General features: G+C 40.0%; 1 protein-coding gene across 16 annotated transcripts in view; it reads left to right on the forward strand.

Moving 5' to 3' along the window:
- Zbtb20 (zinc finger and BTB domain containing 20) overlaps positions 1–20,508 on the forward strand; it is a 752,057-nt gene that overhangs the window by 617,691 nt on the left and 113,858 nt on the right. The window contains exon 7 of one of the 16 annotated variants that reach the window (XM_050148767.1): positions 3,807–3,880. The exons of the other annotated variants lie outside the window; for them this stretch is intronic. The gene's annotated coding sequence lies outside the window, so the exon portion shown is untranslated. The remainder of the gene's footprint in view (positions 1–3,806; positions 3,881–20,508) is intronic. 16 annotated transcript variants of the gene reach the window in all.

Genomic DNA, 20,508 nt, shown 5'->3' on the forward strand with positions numbered 1-20,508 from the left:
CTCTCCCCTTCCCTCCCTCCCTCTCTCTCCTTCTCCCCCATCCCTCTTCCCCTCTCTCTTCTTTTTTTCCTCTTCTAACCAGACAGCGGGAGGGTTCCTGGCTCCCAGCCAGCCCAAAAGCCTCTAAGTGTTTTGCACTTGTTTCAGGGAGTAGCTGCCCGGGGATTTTTCAGCATTTTCACTGGAGAACAAAGAGTTCTTTACAAAGGGAGGGGGGGGCTTAATGTCTGATATATGTTTTTCTATTTTTATTAGTTTTTTTGCCTGAAAAAGAAAGAGACAGGAACAGAACATTACTCTATAAAGACACAAAGACAGTCAAAAGAAACATAGTTATCTTTTCTCTCCATCACCCCACATATATACATGAAAAATTAAAAGGAATGACTAATTAAGTTGGCTGTGTTGCTCTTTTCTCCTCTTCCAATCTTTCCGAATTCAACTGTTCCTCTGTTCACTCTGCTGTTCTTTCCTCCTCACAGTAAAAGTTGCTCAGGGTGCACCCTCTACTAGCATGTCTCTACCATTTTTGTGTCCCTAAAATCTTGTAGGAGAAAGAGCAAGAGTCCATCAAATAATCAGTTTAGTTGCAAGAACATCCTCTACTTTTGCCACTTGGGTAAAAAGTTAATTATGGAATTTGAGCTCCCAAAATACCAGTGGGGTCCATCAGTTCATTTGATCTCGCAAGTTTTTGCCTCCATCTGCTGAGAAGGCATCACTGTGTCGCTTGTCAGTTAAAGAAAGGTAGTAAGGGGTAGATATTTATCTTTTCTGTTTTGTTTCTATGACATAAATGACCAAACCTCCAGAGACATTACTTGTCCTCTCTATGATATATTAGTTGAAGAAAAATGGAGCCTAGGCAGAGGTTTTTGAACAATTCTGTTCGCCACGTAGCTTTGTGTTCTGTTTGATGTTTTGCCTGTGTGTGTGTATTTCCACTATGAATTTGTGCTTGTAGCAAACATTCCAGAATTCTTATCATTTTCAAATTAAATCCTCTAACAAAAGAAAAGAAAAATCAGGATGTAAACTGTATGTGAAAAGTGTAGTAAACAGTTTTATCTTTTAATACATGCTGTACACTTATATTTTTATACTAATGTCTTTGAATTATAATACCAGGGAATTTCTTTCTTTCCAAAAGTTCTACTCTTAATGCATTTATATTTTAATTATTGTTTGGTATCTTTTGAAGGTTCATAATGGACACTAAACTGAGCAAAGGGTAAAGAGCCACAAGCGCCACAAAAACCAAAAATACAGATTAGCTAAGCACCTAACTGCACATAACTGTGGCTCAGAGGAAGCAACTACAACAGTTGTTCACGAATCAGAAACTCTCTCCTTTCTTCCTCCCATTTATGGAAAAAATATAATCTCTTCGTTATCCCCATGAGTGGAAACTCTAAGAAATACTACAGACATATACATTTTCCCATATTTATGAAATGTGTGTCTCTCTGTGTTTCTTAAGGGCACAGTGTTTCAGGAGCAGAGGGCAACGCCTCACTAGTCAGCCCTCCTGACTGGGAGGTCCGAGTGCCTTGTGTTTGAAGTAACTTGATAACAAGGAGTCTTTTCGGGAACCCTTCTATGTGTGTGCTCCTTCAGTAATGACCCTCAAATTAAACCTGGCACTGGGTGGCCGAGCTAGCACTTGACCTCACGGAAAGATACTAGAAGTAGGGGAAGTTTGGGCAAATCCAAAATTTCTAGGGTAGATCACTTGTTACAGTTACATGTTTTCTTGAGGAAAATTCTTGGATTGCACTCAGATGTCTATATTTTTGTAGAATTTGTAATGCTTTTAATAGTGCTTAAGGAGAAAACGATCCTAAAATGAAAGCCAGCCATCAAAACTAAAAGAAACTAAGTCTTTAAAAAGTTTTAGATTGAAAGCAAAGAGGTTTGGAAATTTTTTCCTCCCCCCCCACCCCCGAAGAGACTTGGTTTCTTTTTTTTTTTTTTTTCTTCTGAACCTTTTTTGTTGATGGAGCTGTTGTACCTGCATATTTGGGTTTGTGTGTGTGTCTCTCTTCTCCCTACCCTTCCCCTCTCTCTCCCTCTCTCTCTCTCTCTCTCTCTCTCTCTCTCTCTCTCTCTCTCTCTCCCTCTCTCCTTCTCTTTCTGGTTTTTGATGTGACCAGATTGTTTTCTCAGAGGGACAGAGGGACTAGGAAGAGGCTGTTGCTGAAGGCAGCAGTGGCTCCCCTTGCTCTAAGGCAGGCAGGCAGCTCCCATCAGCGAGCTGCACCGGCAGAGCACACTGAAAGGTGATAGCTGTCATTCTGGGATTCTTCGTAGATCTGACCTGAGAGGGACACATTCACAGTCGAGGAGAAAGGGGAGAAAACTAGAGGAGGAGGAAAGAAAAGCTCTTTGAACTGGAATACACTGGCCCTTTCTTCCTGGAGGCAATCCGCTCTGGTGCTTGGCGACGTGTCCTGCACTATCAGATATCATATGACTTTCTATTTAGATTTCTTTTTGGAGAATGGCCTGTTAGGACTCTGTTTGTTTTCTTTTATTTAATTTCCTTCTCCCTGTACTCGCTAGTTTTGTGTATGTGTGTAGCGTGTGTGCACGCATGCATATGTGTGTGCAATTTTTATCTTTGTTTTTGTTCTGTTGACCTGATGTTTTATTTAAGGACAAAGCTTTAATTATTTCAGTATAGTGGTTTAATCACTTGCCAAAAAGAAACCTCATTCTGTGCTTTTTTGGGGGTCCATTTTTTAAACACATCCATTACCACGGGAGGCTACAGCTCCTAAATGCCTGCTGGTCAGACCTTGGCCCACTCCCTCACCTTCATATTCCCCTCCTCCTCGGCAGCACGCTCAGCAGTGTTAGTTAGGAAACACCTGTGCGGAGTTGGGAGGGAAATAAAAGTAGAGGCAACTTCTTCAAATCTACACTCCTAGTTTCACTTTAATAAACTTTTTTTCAATCCTTGATTCCCCCCGCCACCCCCCTCCCGGCACTCTGTTGAGCTGGAAAACATCAGAGATAGTTAAGGACATGTCTGTGGAGCTTTTGTGAGGCCAGCTGAGCACCACTGGAAAGTGGAGCAGGAGTTGCAGTCCATTCAGAGACTTAAGAATTAAGTAAGAGGTTTAAATACGCTCTTTGAGATCGGTGGGGCTGTTCGCTCAGGGTTTGGTGAGAGATGGTAAATGGGGTATTTAGGGCATGCAAGGCAGAGAAGGAGAAATTGCCAGACAGGAGACAGGCATTCCTGCTGCAATTAGTACTTTTAAAACCTTAATCAAATTTATATTTTGTATATCTCAAAATTTAACTGATCAATGTGTGATCAGTTGCCTTTTCATGCTAGCAATGAAGAACAGTTATACAGATGATAATTTATCGATTTACCGTAAAATTTGATGTGCTTCTTTTTTAGTTTTGAAGAGTTCAGATTTTAGTTAGAAAAATAAAAGTATAACTTCTCTCAATAGTATAAGGTTGTCTATACATTATTCTTGCCATACAGAACATATCAGATCCTGATTGTGTGTGGATGTGTTTGTATTACAACGCACGAGACTGCCTTAAAGGTTCAGGTGACTGCTACATGCTTCAGACCTGTAGCTTTTAGTTTCTTGTTACTTGTTCTGAAATTATTCTTATGAACCTTTAATGTGCAGTGTCTTTTCAAAACCAATGGTGAATTTTGTTGAAACTCAAAGAGAAATTTATTCCACCCCTTTAAGACTACCCAAAGGGGAAGGGAAAACTATTCTCCTTCGGCTCAAAAAAAAAAGAAAAAGAAAAAAAAAATTTTTTTTTTTTTTTAGAAACCTTTTTCTCCCAACGGAAAACTCCAAAACAGCTCTGTCTCAGAATGTTAAACTTGGCATGGATAAGAAATGTGAGTTTTGCTTTGTTTGAGGAAATTTGTTTTTGAGACAACAATGTTATAAATATTTTTAAATTGCCTGCTGAGCATGCGCTGTCTCTGACTTTATTCATAGTTTTAAATACACACCAAAGTGCAGTCTTCTGAATGGCCACAGGTAAGGCTGTCGATTTGTGTGATCCTTCTCTGAGGCACCTTCAGTGAGTCTACTCAGTTTTCCAGAAGGGAAAGGGGCAAGAGCTGAGTTCAGACCTGGATACCCTTCTAACTCTCATAGAGAAAAAGTGAATTGCCCACTAAGGCTTGCACACTGTACTTAGGGTAAGTACTATTCAACTTTTCTTTCCTATACGAGTTGCCTCCTTAACTTTCTGGCTTATTGCTAGTAGAGTAAATGTAGAAAAAAAATTAACTCAAGGAGGAATTAGCCTGAAAGATAAGATTTGCAGATTTTTAGGGACATCTATTGTGCATAAATTCAGGGATACGCGAATTTGCCAGTAAAATGCTGGAAGCTCAGTGCTTCCAGAGCATAGATGTACTAGTCTGAACAAGTCTGCTCTCATCTGGAATCGAAAGCTAAATCTAGGTGGGCCTGTAATAATACCAGAGAAGGAACACACGAGCTTTTTTTTTTTTTTCTCTCTTAAGCCAGCCTTCCAAAGGCAAATGACAAAAGAAGTAGATTCTCCTCTCATTGCCTTGGTCCTCTACTTTCCTTCTGCAGTTCTGCAGAGACATGCCCAGGTGTTCTTTTCTTGGTTGTTGTTGTTGTCATTGCTGCTGAAATGCAGGCTTTCCTGTCACTGATGGTAACTCTCCCCGTTTTCCAGGGAGCTTCACCTCCATGACTCCATGTGATGGTGCTTGGTGCTTCATGTAGTCAGTTCTATCCGGTCTGCAGTGTCCCTCTCAAGCGCTGTAATTCTGACTGATTCTTACTAGAATGTAGCTCTTCACTAGCTGTTTATGATAGCTATGGTAGAGCTCTTTCTTCCATTTGTGGGGCTTTCATAACTACCCAAACAAGTCACCCTCTAAGATGAAATTTCTCATATTTATTTGTGATTCAGAACTGAACTTGTCTTGAAAACATTTTTTAAAAATGTAGTTAGCCATTTGGGTTTTTGTTTGTTTTCTTTTTGTATTTTTGTTTTATTAATTTTAAATTCTAAAAAATGTAAATAATTGTATTTTTTAACAAAATACATTTTGATATGCAATGCTTTTCTAATTCGGTTTTCTTTAAGTGGTTTAAGATTAAATTTGAAAATTTAGTGTATTAAAAAGAATATTAAGATGCCTATAAGTAGCCTACTGATATTTTCAATACTTAATTTGAATTCATTTAGAGTTTTACTTTTCATTTGTCATATTGTCTTCCATTGCCAATCAACATTACTCTATGCAAGGGTGGGTGTGTGTATGTGTGTGCGTGCGTGCATGCAGGTATGTATTAGCACACATGCATGCATACTTGCATATACAACGGAAGATACACAAAGCCACTTAACATTTATATTAATTCTGCTTTAACATAAAAGAAAAAATTAGAAAACTTTGGTTACTTTATCATTTTTTGTACTTTGAAAATCCAATAAACTGTTGCCTCTCTCTGATTATTAACCACATATGCTTTTAAACATCTGTTTATGTTCTTATAAGTTACCTTAATTTCTATTTCATAGGTCTTACACACTCCTGCATTTTATGAGATGTATTAATGTGGAAGTTTATTCAGATATCACTTGCTTTATTGCATATCTGTTAGTGTGTTAACAAGTGGTTTGGGTTTTCTATTTTGATTTTTTTTCTTTTCTTCTAATTAGAGAGACTGTGTGTTTCTAAATGTCACTAGTATTTTGAGGAAGAAACTTTTATACCTGTGATCTCCTAGAAAGCTTTCAGACAAACTGAAGATACCATCTTTACCTTGCATCTCGTGGGTTCATTTGTCCAGGTTGTAACATTAGCAACCCGGAAAAAAAAAAAAAACAGCGATAATAAGTATGCCATGATAATTTTTCTGACTATAGAACTAAGAACTACCAAAGAAAATTGTGGCATATGTAGGGAAATGCCAAGACCTTTTCCAATAAAATCAGCTGTTTCATGCTTTTTCTCCCCCCCCCCCTTTTTAAATTTTGTTTGTGACTTTTTTGGCTTGCTGAAGCATTTCCCTATAATCTTAGGAAGCCACAGCAAATTTTCAATGCCACAGCAACACTGCAGCCAAAACGAACCAGAGAGCTGGTCCTGGGGGCTGTAGCCTTTCTCAGAAATCATACAAAGTCGGAGGAGTAAGGACGCTACTCTTTTTTTTTTTTTTTCCAAGTTTATTCAACCTGCCAGGGACAGAGTTTTTCTCCGTGCATATTTCCTTCACCTAGCTAAGGCTTTTTCTTCAATGTCAGTGACTTTCTATTGCTTCTGGGAGATGTTTCACACAGCAAAGCGTTCTGTTTTCGCTTTATATTGAAACATGGGAAGCTTGGAAAACAGGGAACGACAAGGAAAGGGGGCTTCGGGCATCTGGGAACTATCTAAAAGAGCATTGGGCTCACAACTAGTAATTTAGATGGTCGTGTTCTCTCCGGGGCTTCTCAGGGTTAAGGGAAAGAAGGGGAGAACTATAGGGCTCAAACTGTGATCTAACTGACTCAGTAGATGGAGCTCTTCCCCCTAAGTCTGTAGTTAAATTATTGTCCCACTGCAGTTTGTGGGACTCTGTTTTAAGGTGTGTCATGATACACACGTAAAATCAAAGCCTGTGTAGCTGGAGAAAGAATTTTCTGGCACTTTTGAAGACATAAAGCATTTGTTCAGAAACACAAGTCTGCAGAGGAGCAGTAAGGATAGGGTGGAAAGTGAGGTTTACATAGCTAAATTTCTCCCTCTCGTTCTTGATACTCCTAAGTGTGAAGTTAAAGCCTAACCATTTTCCTGCAAAGGACTATAACCCTAAGAAAACATATAGCATGTACAGTGTTTGGCTGTGTTCGTGACAAGCCTTTCAAGCTATGTGAACTGTACAGATCTCCTTTCATTTGTCTACGCAAAGGAATCTTAATGCTGTAATGCAATTGTTTCGTCTAGTTAGTGTAGAGAATCTGACTGAAGTGCTACAAATTCTGGCCTGTGACAGCACTGTGGACGGTAAGGCAGACTTGGAAGGTGCTTTTATAAGAGCAAATATACCTTCAACAATGACTGAAAATAGATCTCTAGCGTCTGTTTTAATATAGAAAGAAATACTTGTTTATTTCTCTTTAAATTAATCAAAGTGAGTAATTGCCACAGCATTCTTGTCAGTTTGTATTATCTTCAGTACCAATAATAAGTTTGATCATTACTCTTCCCTGGTGCCAGGAGGGAAAATATAAGCATGCAAAATGTAATAAGTTCTCTTTCTTGGTCTGTCTTCTCACAGACTGGAGGTGTTATTGGGTATCTCTTGTTAAATCTCGATAAGATCATTTGGCCAAAATAGAACTAGCATTGGCCTTCCTAGCAAAAGAAGTAGCATTTTTAAAGGACTTGGATTTCCTTTGCACACCACGTGTCTGCGTTTGATATACTCCAGGAAAATAGAGAGGATGAGACAAAATTCTTCCTAGGCAGCCGCCGTAGGCCAAACACTGAAACGGTGCCAGCCCGGACCAATCAGGCGGGCTTCTCAGAAGATGCATGCTTTCTGAGTTCTTCTGTGGAGAGAAGAGGGAGGAAGCCCTTGAAACTGCATTCACATGAATGAGTCTTCCCTAATTTCGGTGAAGTCCGTGGTAGTAAATTCAATAACTTTGCTTCTGTAAAGTAGAATATCTGAGTTTCCTGGGCCAGCTGAGGCTCCCTGAGTGTTGTTCTTTCACATCTTTTAAACAAAAGTATCTCTCTGAATTTAAACAAGTGAAAAATTTCTCACAGAGAGCAAAGAGTAAAATTAATGGAAAATCAAAATCAATTCCAAACCCATTTCTGGCATGAGGAGAATAACATTTGTGCTGTGTTTAAAGCAGTTTAACACAAGAAAACGATAAAATGATCAATATACTTAAAGCCAGAAATAACCAGGAGAGAGCAACCTGCAGCCTGTTCCCAGTTCTAAAACTCTACACTTCTGATTAAATGTGAAAATAAATGGCTATATCTTTTATAAGGCGGCCCTCGGAGCCTTCTAACGTAAACAGGACTGATGAGAGGCCAGCTATGCAGCGTTCTATTAAAGCCGTGTTTTTAGAGTTTAGGATAAACATTTCTGGAGCTACACTGTTGTGCATTTATTTATATGCATGCACATACCATGACCATAAAAAGAACAGAAGTTAAAAGATATGGGCATTGTCTGTGAAGGACATTACCACTCTACAGTCTTTATACTATAAAAGCAAATTTAAAAACAAACAAACAAACAAACAGAAAACAGGCTTTAAGTAAAGCAAAGAAATGTTTTAGGCTACATCAGAAAGTCAGTGAATGGTCAGTGTGGATCAGATTTAAAATCCTTTTCAAAAAATACTTGAATTCAATGCATACATAGATATACATATTTTATATTTGTTGCTTTAATTTACTCTGAAGGATTTAAGTTGACATTAAGAAAATCTGAACCTGTGGATTCAAGGTCACTGAAATGCCACTATCTGAATTTACAAAATTCACTCTAGTCTTAAGATTTTTTTTCTCCCAATTAGCAATCTGTTGTCACTATATCGAAATCATTTCACTGACAAGGTATTTATTGATCATGTAAAATAACATACCTACTTGAAAATATCTGAAGAAATAAAGACGACAAAGTCCAAACACATTTAATTTTGTTGAACTAAGGTGCAGTAGGGATGATGATAATTCTAACAAGCACCATGACGAATGTAACTACAGAGAAGCATGTGTGATTACATCAGTAAGACTGAACTCATTGAGCAAGGTCAGGAGGGGCGACTCAGAGGCTGTGACAGGGTAGGGACTAATGATTAGTTATTGGAGATGCTTAAAGCTTCTGGCTGGGAACAGTATTAACAGATAGGGAAAAGAAGAGTCAATTAATTTTAAAATGGATAGAGAGGCAGTACTTTTCCTATAGGGTATAATCAACAACAGAATTCAACTCTTCCAGGGAATTACAGTAACATCATAAGCTTCGGTTGTCCAGGACAATAATGGTAATAAGGAGATGCTGTGCATATCTGCTTACAGAGTCATAGGCATGTAACTGCTAGAACAGTTGTTATGCTATTGATTAATTTAAAAAGCTCAGCTTTAAATGTCCAAAAGCAAATATCAGTGTCATAGGACCATGATCATTGTATCTTAAAGACTAAATGAGCCTAAAGTATCTCAGTGAAAGAATTTTGGACTGTCGGATGCAAGGCCATGTAAATTTTATTCTTTTTATATACATGTATATGTGTGCATGCATTTGTACATGTGTGTGGGTGGTTTGAATTTTAACAGGAAAGTTTAGAACAGAGAAAGTGATGCTGTAGTGATTTATCTGGACAAATGTGCTATACATATACCATGTGTTCTAAACAGGAGAAAGCAGTGAGCTTTGCAGAGAACCAGGGGCCTAACAGAGTAATTTTATTATTGGGATTAAACCACTAATTTTGCCAATAAGAAAACTCACACATGGCAAAGTGACAGCTTATTCTTAAAATGAGAAAGGTAAAAGTGGGACATGAAGGGAAGTTCCCTGGCCGCTGTGCTCTCCCACCCAGGACAGACCTGTAGAGCTGGAGAGGGTTGATATTCCAGAAGCAACTGAGAAAGAGAACAAAGGCACCAAGCCTTCTGGGTTCCTGTCTTGGCATCCATCACCTCACCTTAAGTGGGGCACAGGTTAGCCAGTGTGGTGAGGATACCTTTGTATTTTGGAAAATGGTAGAAAAGCACTGTACAAGTCCTAGAGACTCTCTAGCGTTTACACTGCTCCCCTACCCCATAAAAACAAGACAAGGAGAAGAAGAAAAGGAGAGGAAGGGAAGGAAAGAACTTTATAGTCACCACTTTCTTTTCAAAAGAAAAAGGCTTCTTCCCAATGAGTCTCTTCAGGCCGTGCATTTAGTCCCCAGAGTCTAGCAGGCTTTGCTGATTCACCGAGCTGACACATACTACAGCCCGAGCTCCTCCTCGTCTCCTGAGCATGCTCCACATTTTCATCCCTTTCTCCTCAGAGTACAGAAGCAAATTCTCCCTCTTTAATATTTTACAGACTCTTGTCATATTGTTTCATAGATCAGCTTCTAGTTTATAAAGTAAAAAGCAATTCTATAGAATTTTGGGCAATGTAAATAATTTTACTGAGGCTCATTTTCCATCTTTGTAAGCAAAACAATAATGGTCACTTTGCTTGGATATTATAAAGATTTTTAGGAAGTGTCATCATAAGGTGTTTAGCATAGTGAGTAGCCCATGGTTACCACTCAATATCAAATTTATTAGTACTATCACTACTATTGCCCTGCTTCTAGGTTTTTCCCTTATATTAAAAGAGAAAAATAAATTGAGTTCAGCATCTTATCGCTCAATGTACAGAATGACTTTTACATAATAGAAGCTGGATAAAAAATGTATAGAATATCCTTATGCAAGCCTTATTAACCTGCTTCTTCCTCACAAACCTCCTTAAATTCTCTCCCAGAGGTTTAGGACAGTGGTGGTCTTAGCCAATGCTGGCTCACATGCACCATAAAAGAGTCAGTGTTGTCCGCTGTGGACTCTCAGCGCCACACTATCTTTCAGGTTCCCCACAGACCTCCAGTACTTAGGATGGCTATTTGCAGCAACCCCAGAAGTGTCTGCTTCTCTTCATGGTTTATGTGATTAATGATATTGTTATTACTCTGTCTGTAACTTGGTCTAGAAACTTTCACTTCGGAGAGCTGATCAAGATCTCAAATTTAATTTTGGCTGCGTTGGTTATAAACCAATTGTGTATTTGTTACATTTATAGATTCCCTCTTAAGCTATATGTTTTCGTGGCCACTGAGAGCTCCTGACTCTGTGCTGAATGTGCTAAATTTTACTTTAGAGACCTGAAAACAGCAGTGAGGCTTGGTGATCACTAGCTGACATTTTGGGTTTTTTTCCCCCCTTAATGGTCTAATCTTAGCTAAGTTTGAAGAGTAGGCAACTAGGGAAATTTTAATTGTTCAAAATATGGTGTGGTAATTCTCTATTAATGAGGTTTTTGGTCAATATACATTTTTCCTATACATTGTTGTTTTTCCAAACATGTAACACATATTTTATAAGGGGAAAAACAATAAATACATGAAAATGATTTTCTTAAGTAGAAGTATATAAAGGCAGAGATATAACTAACATTAAATGCAAGGGTTCGACTGTAGGCAGAGCAGCATACAAGGGAAACTTAATGCATATGGGTGCTAGTCCTTCAAGGTATTGGTGAACAGTGAGAAAATGAAAACAAAGTCAAAAATGTGGGCATGTAAAGGATGGGCTGACATCAGCTTATGCTGAAGTCAGGAAGAGTGTTGCCTTTTAATCTGCCAGCGTTCCACTTATGTGAGACAGAGCTGGTATTTGTGAGGGAAACAAGGTCACATTTAGGGGAGCTGGTAATTCAATGAAGAGCTTCGATTTTGCCAGAGTAATAGTGTTGGCATCAAAAGAAGAAAGTTTTGCAGTTTTCTGTGTGTGCACTTGCTGTTCCTGGTGTTCCTGGTGGGTGGCTGAATCATCCTGATGGCATTCAACAGGAACCAGCTGCTGGGAATATTAAAATGCATGCATTTAGTCCTCTAGAGAGACAGGAGCATCTGCAGAGTCTTCCTATCTTGATGGTACAGAAAATCCCAGGGAGCATCCTCTAGTGGTTTTCACTCTATTCATTTATACATCTTCTCCTCATAGTTCCCATCAGTGCCCAGAGTCCTAACTAGAGGTAGCTGGGGTATCTGAGTCCTAAATTCACACCAGGTTGCAGAGTCAGACAGTCAACACTTGCAGTCAGGCTGTACGAATTGCAGCCTCAAGGGCAAAAAGTGGTGCTCCTCTCTCTTGGCTTGCTTGTCTCACGAAGAGTCAGCCATACTCAGCCCTCTACCTAGGAAAAGGCTGAGATTCCCCTCTCCTCCAGCTTTGCCAGGATATAAGCCTCTGCATTCTCCTTTGTACTCATAAAGCCTGTGCACCTTCTGTTTTCCTTTTGTATCTTTTGCTTATTTTATTTTGTAATTATTGGTGGGTTTTGGCTTAAGTTTTGGTTTTGGGTTTTGAGCTGGTATCAACAATTGAGGAAAAGGAAAGTGAAAAGAAGAGGTCTACACTCCATAATCTACTAAGTCTTTCCCATCTCTAATATTTATGAATAATGGATTGAACTGATGGAAAAAATGTTGAATATGTTCATTATAAATTATATTCATCAGTGTGTTGCCTGGAATATAAAAGAGCAAAGCAGTTGCGGTGTAGCTACTTCCTTACAATCCATGTGCTGGTACAACAGAGCTCTGTACCTTTTGCTAGTCCTCTGTGTGCCATCCCCAAATGCACACGCGGCATGTCTGAGCAGTAACTGCAAAGGGGGTACCTGATGGAAAAGCAGACGGCCAAGGTTCAGTAGAGTCTGAGTTCCGTGCAAAAGCAGCTCTGGAGAGGGATTGGTAGTGCAGTGTCCTGTAAAGAGAGTGACTTTTACATAGCAGGCATTACTCAGATATTGTCATGACTCAGAGAATGTCACAGTCCTACCGTCAGAAAAGAAACTCACAATTTTGATCTGGATTTTTTCAGGTTAGCATAAATAACTAATTTGTTGCCATTTGAAATAGACAAGAAATAATGGAAGAAAATTAAGAATTAAATACTTGTTTATTAGGTGTAACTTCGAAATTCATTCTGCGTTTTTTTTCTCTACTAGTTTTCATTCATTATTATATTACATTTAGGATTTATTAAAGTAAAATTTTATTTCCCAAGCACTCACTAGATGTCATTAGTAGACACTAACCAGAAACATGACAATAGGCCAGAAATTTGGGGGTTTTTGGTTTTGCTTTTTGGTTAGATAGATAATCAACAGAAAAGGTAACAGAGAGTTAACATAATTTCAAAACAGCCTATCCCTGCCTTCATGAGAGTTGAGCCAAGACAGACCATGTAGGGTCAGGGACTGATCAGACACAGCCATAATGTCCAGGTGAGGACATTTCCTAGTAAAAGCAGTTCAAGTGAAAGGTAGGACCCAGCTCCAGCCTTTCCGGGGCCCTCGGGAGAACAGTAGTCATTGATGAACACAGACTGCCTCAAAAAAGCCTTTGCTCCCTCCTGTCACTTCGGAGCTCTTAGGAGAAGGAGGAGCTGGAGTACATCTCGGGAACCAACTTCAACGTTACAGTGACCATTACCTCAAACAAAGTGTCCCAACATTATTTATAATCACACATTTTAAAGATGTTCTTTCTTTCCTATGATCTTTTAAAAAGCTAAAATCCATAATACCTCATAAAAGTAAGCATAAACTTAAGAACAAACACAATTACCAGTAGTTTATACAGTCTCAGACAGCAAGAAAGAAAGGGGAGAAATAAATAGTAAAATATGCTTACAGGGAGATTACAGCATCCAACATTTGCATGAGGTCAGGAGAAACGGTACTGATGCTCCAATTCCACAGCAGCATGACAGAGGAGCCAGTGTGGTAGGATTTACCCAGCTCCACCCTGCCTGTCCATGGGAGAGAGTATGTGTCAAACAAATAGAAAACACCTATCCCCATGTACTTCACAGCAGTATTGCTAAGGCTGATTATGAGTTCATATATAAATGTACATATTACAGCTTCCTGTTTACAGGAGGGGAGAATCGTCTTAAAAGAAATGAATCAGGGTTTTTTGTATGTTCCTGTTGTGAAGGTCAGTCACTTTTTAAATATACTTTAAGGCCTCCTTTGCTAATTACCAATTTTTAAAACACTTGAAAATGATGAGTGAGCCTCTCTCACCTCACAAAAGAGAAGGCTTTTGAAAGTGAGTGTCAGTATAGAGATTTAAACATGTTCCCTTAAAACTGAAGAGTCCTAATGGTCTTACTGAACCCAGAACAAACCCATTGGACAAAATAAAAGACAAGACGTGCCAACATATAGCTTTCAAAATCTTAAATCCTGGATATAGCAGTTTATTTAGTACGAAAGTCTAGTTGAGACTGTAGCGGTAAGCTAGTTGTATTCGACACCCAGGTATGATGCAGCCTCTGCCTCAGTGAACTCTCAGCAGCTGACATTACCCACAGAAGACCTGCACACGCTGGAACTGTTAATTTTCCCTCACAGAGGGGAAGAGAGGTTCATGAGGCTGCCCTAGTCCTTAGGGAATGATGGACAGTTGATAGTTCCTGGGCATACCATCCCTTCCTGAGAATGTATAGATAAACAACAGTTGTTGAGAATGAGGCATTGTCTTCAATGAAGTAACCACTGCTAAGTGGCCCATGCTCCTGTAAGTAACAATAATTAAACACATTCATGTACCAAGCTAGAATTGAGTAAAATCTGTTCTTTGTTTTGTTATTGATGTCCTATTTGGGGTGAATAGACAGCTAGACATTTGTTTATCTCCCCAGGAAAAGTTCAGATAACATGTTTTAGAAAATGAGATAAAGGCATACATAGAAAGAACAGAAGTAGTCGTCGGTTCCTACCAGCATCTGCACAAGCTGTTGGTCTGTCTGACAACAGTCAGGCTCAGTATATATAAGCTCGCTGTGATGACCGGGAAAGAGGCTGTATTCATCATACTCTCTACTGCAGTTCTTTTGATGTTGGTCTTGGGTTTTTAATCTCTCTTTTCCCACTTCAGTCCTCACTGGAATGATAATGACCTGAGGAGGGCAGGTGAAAATAAATAAATGTAAATTATCTAATTAGTCATCACTGCTACCCCCAATAGCATGTCCTCTGACCTCTTCCAAGCATCCAGGAAAGAGAACTTAGCATCCATGGAGAATGAAGTCATAGCTCCAACTTAGCATAAGCAGAAGAGAGGAAGGGAGTAGTAAGCATAGTGTTAGTGAACCAAGTAAGTTTCTACTGGGCTGGGAGCAGATTCTCCTGTTTCCTATATTTTTTTTCCAAACTGAAAAGAATTATTGTGGTAACTCACCTATGCTTCTGAACCTGTGTGCGCATGCCTAAGACCTGCTCAAGGTAAGGCCAGAAAGAAATCACAGCGCGCATCCAGAAAACCGCCATCCTTTGTAGTAACTTCTGGCTGTTTTGGGTTCTGTTTTTGCAAAATGTGTTTCAGTTCCCAGACATTGCTGTCCTGGGTATGCTGAGAGCATGACAACGTAGGGATTTTGTACAACAAACACAGCAGAGTTCAGTGCATTCATAATCTTCCAGATCTGTAGGCAGGACCCCAGATTATTCTAGTCCGGGTCGGATAACTTGGCTGGGCCCTTATTCTAAGAATTCAGGGTTAACTGAGAGGACAATGGTAAATGTTTTTTAAGTTTGAATCTTGGTGACAGTGTAAATAGAATGCCTTGGGACAAAACGATAACTAGAACCAGAGCCAGCTTTCTGAATGTCCAGCCTACCCTGCTGCACAGGGCCCCAGTTTGAACAGACAGCATGCTCAACTAATGCTTCACTGAGGCTGTCTTGAAATTCTTAGTAATTTCTAATAAAAGGCCCCATATATTGCATTTATCCTTGAGCACTACAAATTATGTAGCCGGTCCTGCCTGCCTGGAATTTATCTTTCCCTGGCATGCCAGCTGAAGGTATCAGTCACATGTCTTCTCTTACTGAAAATGATCCCCTTTTTGATTCCTCAGAAGCTTATTCCCCTGTTAAACTCTTTGAAGATTTCTCTCCAAGTTATGTGGTTCAAAGAACCCATCTTCCTTCCTTCCTCCAAACACCTTAAGATGACTATGATCAAGGTGCTCTTAGTTTATAATCAAAAACTCTGTAGTTGCATTAGCCAACTTATGTGTTTGCTTGCTTGCTTGCTTGCTTGCTTACTTGTTTTTGAGGTTTGAGCTGTTTGGTTGTTTGTTTTACTAAAGGCTATCACCTGGAAAAATAGTTATATCATGATACTAAAGCATTTACCCCACATTGTTATTAAAATGGGCATCAGCCATCAAACTGAAAATTTAAAAACTGTACCTTGCATTTAGGTTAACTTACCTGTGGTATTTCTTAGCCATCATATAATCTTAAACTACATCAATCTTATGAAAACAAGTTGATCTTCTAGTCCTGATCTTGGGCTGACACCCTCCCACCTCCATACCACCACTAGTTATGAGTCCTCTGCCTTCCTCACCATCCTCCTGCCTCAGCTCTTGTAAGCCCTGCATCACTATCTTTGAAAACAATAACAATGGCATTATTAAAGGATTTTGTTCTTTGGCCTAGTGAGAATAATTGTTCCTGACTGTGAGACGTAGATAGTAATCCTAGCTTCCACCTTAATTTGTGTCAGTTACACAACCTAATGTCTGGACGAGACCCTGCAAAGTACAGGAGCCTTTTCACAGTAAGAGCCTTCTCCGAATATACAGGCCTCATCACTTCCAGTCAGGTATATACATCCCATTCCCCTATTAGGGGGAGGAAAAGACAAGTTGACCACATTCCTGAAACAGAGTGCACATGCCTGGCTCCTAACCAGTTTCCAAACATCCATAGCTGAGAGAAGAAAATAGCCGTCAGAGATGGGGGAAAGATCCCGTTGACAAAGAAGTCGCCTACTACCTCCTATCACTTCCAGTCAACCTAGTTAATGCCCACGATTGCTGGAGGACCCAGAGAGGCACAGATGGCCTAGCACCAAGCTTGGTTCACTGACTCCAAAGCTAGGAAGAGCTGCTGCTTCTCTCTGTTCTTCCAGCTTCTACATTTCCTCTTCCTAGAAAAGGAAACAAGAGGAATCCAACAGAGAGATGCCAGGCCAGGTAGTTTTTCCTAGTTTAAATTATACAAAATTGGGTTTACCTGCCCTTCCCTGAAGTTTGCAAGCATTTTAATGATTAATGACTTCCTAGCTAGGAACATCACAACCAAGTCCACCACAGGAAGTCCAGATGCATAGCTGATAGATAACCCATGGGTTCCTCCTATGAGGTTTTCCTTGGGTCCTCAGATCCAGAAAAGCCCCCACCAAAAACTCAAAGAATACTTAAATTCTTTCTGGTCATAACCACCCCTGTCACTCTCTTTGCCAGCAGAGCCCAGGGTCCTATGTTAATTTGATTCCCTCCTTCAACCACCCTTATCCCTAAACTGTGTTTATCCCTCCCCCCACCCCCAGTTTCAATCCAAAACTTCCTTCCACTGCTGTAATTATTGGGATTGAAGTGGCCAAAGCATCGAGACATGAGTGGCTTAACCACACGATGTGATGTGTGCATTTCCAAAGTGCGGCAAATTAAAATGTACTTCACTAACAAGGGACATCTCAGGCATCTTGCCTGCAGTGGCTGGTTATTCCTTCTGAGCCCAACTAGACTGCCTAGTTTCCTCAATGGGAATAGGTGTGTTCATTTCACCCCACTTCACTGTAGACAAAGAGAGGAAGTGAACTCAGAAAAGCAATCTTTTTCCCAGGAAGAGATAAAGAGGAAACATAGGTAAATAATCAATCCCGGGATGGTTGCTGAGGGTCTCCCATGAAAAAGAAACCACAATACTACCTTTTGATTTTGCAGGAAAATAAATTTGTATTTTAGATAGTAGGTAAGGCTATAAGAATAATGCAAATAAGTTTAAAACCTAAATACTTTGTCAAGACTCTGACCTCCAGCAAACTGTAAGCAGTTCACAAATCGGAAGTCAGTCATTTTGGTGGGGGGCTGTTTACATTTGAGAGTGTAATTGGATCAGAGGGATTCCATATTTCCTTCAGGGTCACCAGATTTAGCAATAGAATTGAGTTTGGGTTCATGGGCTCCTCACATAGCCTAGATTTTCTCCGTAGTTGCAGGCTCTGCTGAGAGGAGGGCAGCCTTCCCTTCTAGTCATTTCTCTCCACTAGCTGTTGTTCCTGCGATTCCAGAGAAAACGTTAGCAGAGAATTAGAGGGAGACTGTGGGGCATTAGGGGGACATTAGCAACTATTGAAAAGGCATTCTGACCTATTTCTGTAGTTATCAATGTAATAGTATTTGTTGCCAGGAAATGCATCATTGACGGCTGGGAGGTTGGATTGCACTAGCAGCCTGTTCTCAGGGGCCCTCCAGTTACAGGAGGTGGTAATTCTAGTTAATAAAAGGGTGAACTTCAAACACATTTTAACCAAATCAAATTGTAGCAGGAAATATCGTATTACTGATGTTCAGGCCGACTCACAGCTGGTAACATTAGTCAGTTCATAGGCCCAAATTCTGACTTTTCAGCGTTTTCAGATGCATTTCTGGCGGCTAGAGAGTTCCCCAGGCACATTGTTATGAAGGAATAGGAGATTTTTAACTAATGTAAAAGCTAGGGTAAATGAAAATTTTTTATTCTTGTTAGACTTTTTATAAGATTGTCAGATATTCAAATAATATGTAACCAAGCCAAACATCAGGTGGTTGATATGAAATCTAGAGCCAGAAGTTTAAAAAAAATTTTTTTTTCTTGTTTTGTTTTTTTCCATGACATGTTGGCAAATGATAAAAGCGATTCACTCTGCTAACCAGAGATGCTGGGCAGAGTTCCCCCAACACTGAGTTCATGCCATGAAAAGCACATGGAGTCTGGCCTGGCAAGGCACAGCGTGCAGCACAGGCTTTGTGTCCTGTGGCTCGAATTTGAATCCTAGCTTAGCCCCTCCTGGTTCTGTGGCCAAGGAAGGTCACACAACCTGTGAACCTTAGGATTGCCACATAGAAAGTGGGCATCATTCCGACATCCATGAATCTGACATCCATTGTTCAGGAGGACCAAATAGGGTGACAGAGAAACCACATAAGAAAACAGTGTCAGGCAGGTGCTGAAGTGTTCGAAGGTGATGATGGTAGCTATCTTCCATTTTTCTTTTAAAACGGTGATTTTAAAAGACTTATTTTCCACAGTAAAACATATTTTGCTGTGATAAAAATACTGCTGCCTACCCTGAAGACTGACCAGGTCAAGTCCTGTGAGATTTGGAAACCTCATCTTAGACACAGTTAGGCCTGAATTTCCCTTCCCTTTAGTGGTCTGCACTGGGTCCTCGCAGTCAGAACCTAGAAGAAATAGTAACCAAGGCCATTGACACAGGCCATACTGCGTGTAAGCAGAAAGTTCCTAGGACCTTCATGGTTTTTGTTTGTGCTACCCCACAGAATGGGAGAACTGCCAGACACCATTCTGTGGATTGTCTACTGCCTGGATTTTTTTCTAAACTTTTTCTATGTGCCTGTGTCTCCATTTTCAGAGATTAATTTTGATTTGGTTTGCCTACACTATCATGCTTTAAAAGCTTCCCATTGTGGGTAGGTTGTCTCAAAGTCTATATTTGAGGGTGGAAAAGGAAAATTCTGCCCAAATATAAGCACCATGGAGTCAAAGAAACAGTAGGGTTTTTTGTTTTTGTTTTCCAATTTCATTCTTTGAAAATCCAGACAACCTTGAATTCTTTACAAAAGCACATCAGCAATGCCGTCCTCCCTTCTCTTACGCACGCACGGACACATTCACATACACATGGGGGGGGGACTATTCTTGAAGATGTTAAGAGACAAAATGTTTATAAGGAATAAAAAAATCTAGAAATATAGTTATTATGTTTAAAAAGAGAAACAGAAGTAGAAGCCAGGACATCAGAATTCTGTTTCTTGTTGCTGCCCTTCGTGTTTGGATCTCAGCCTGTTTCCCTCCTCAACCCCACTGACATTACCTCCAGGGAACATGGGTTCTCACTCATTCTCTTAGAGTGTATCAGGGGAGAATTCATTTGTTACTGTTTTGAAAGACATTTTGATTCCTGTACCAAGGGCAATGTACGTGGGCACAGTATTTGCCTCGTTTGAAAAGATGAAGACCTGAATTATTCCTCCCATCACTCTTCAATGGGTAAAAGAATGAACTTTTCACACCAGCACAGGAAGAAAACGATGTCATTAGAATGCCGGCTTCTAACATGGTATTAATAATTGTATAAATATCTAGACTTGATGCAGACACACTGGCCTTGGCTGGCTTTCAGGTGACTTTCACTTTATCCATGCCTGCCTTTGGTAAACGTTAACTATGGAGTCGTACACGAGAGGCACTTGTTGTGCCTGTGTATCTCTCCTATACAGCCCACCATGTGTGCTGATGGCTAGTTAGCATAGCTGGATATGGATGCCTTCCTTTTCTGTGCATTGACCCATTTAGTATGTCTGCCAGAGGGCTGGCCCGTAACCAGAAGGGCTTACTTCTTCTACCTTGTGCCTCATAAGCATACATAGCTGTAGCTCCCTAGACTAGAAGGACAAGGTAAGGACTGGAGAGATAGCTCAGTGGTTAAAAGCACTTACTGCTCATGCAGAGGACTCAAGTTCAGATCCCAGCGCCCATGTCAGGCAGCTCAAGACTTTCTATAACTCCAACTCCTGGGGATCAGAAGCCTCTGCAGGCACACACAGACACACACACACACCGCATACACACAAATATACATACACTCTTCAAATACTAAATCTTTTTTAAA

Source organism: Alexandromys fortis, unplaced genomic scaffold (assembly GCF_014885135.2).
Source record: "Alexandromys fortis isolate MF-2015 unplaced genomic scaffold, M_Fortis_MF-2015_v1.1 scaffold_4, whole genome shotgun sequence".
NCBI classification, from domain to species: Eukaryota; Metazoa; Chordata; class Mammalia; order Rodentia; family Cricetidae; genus Alexandromys; species Alexandromys fortis.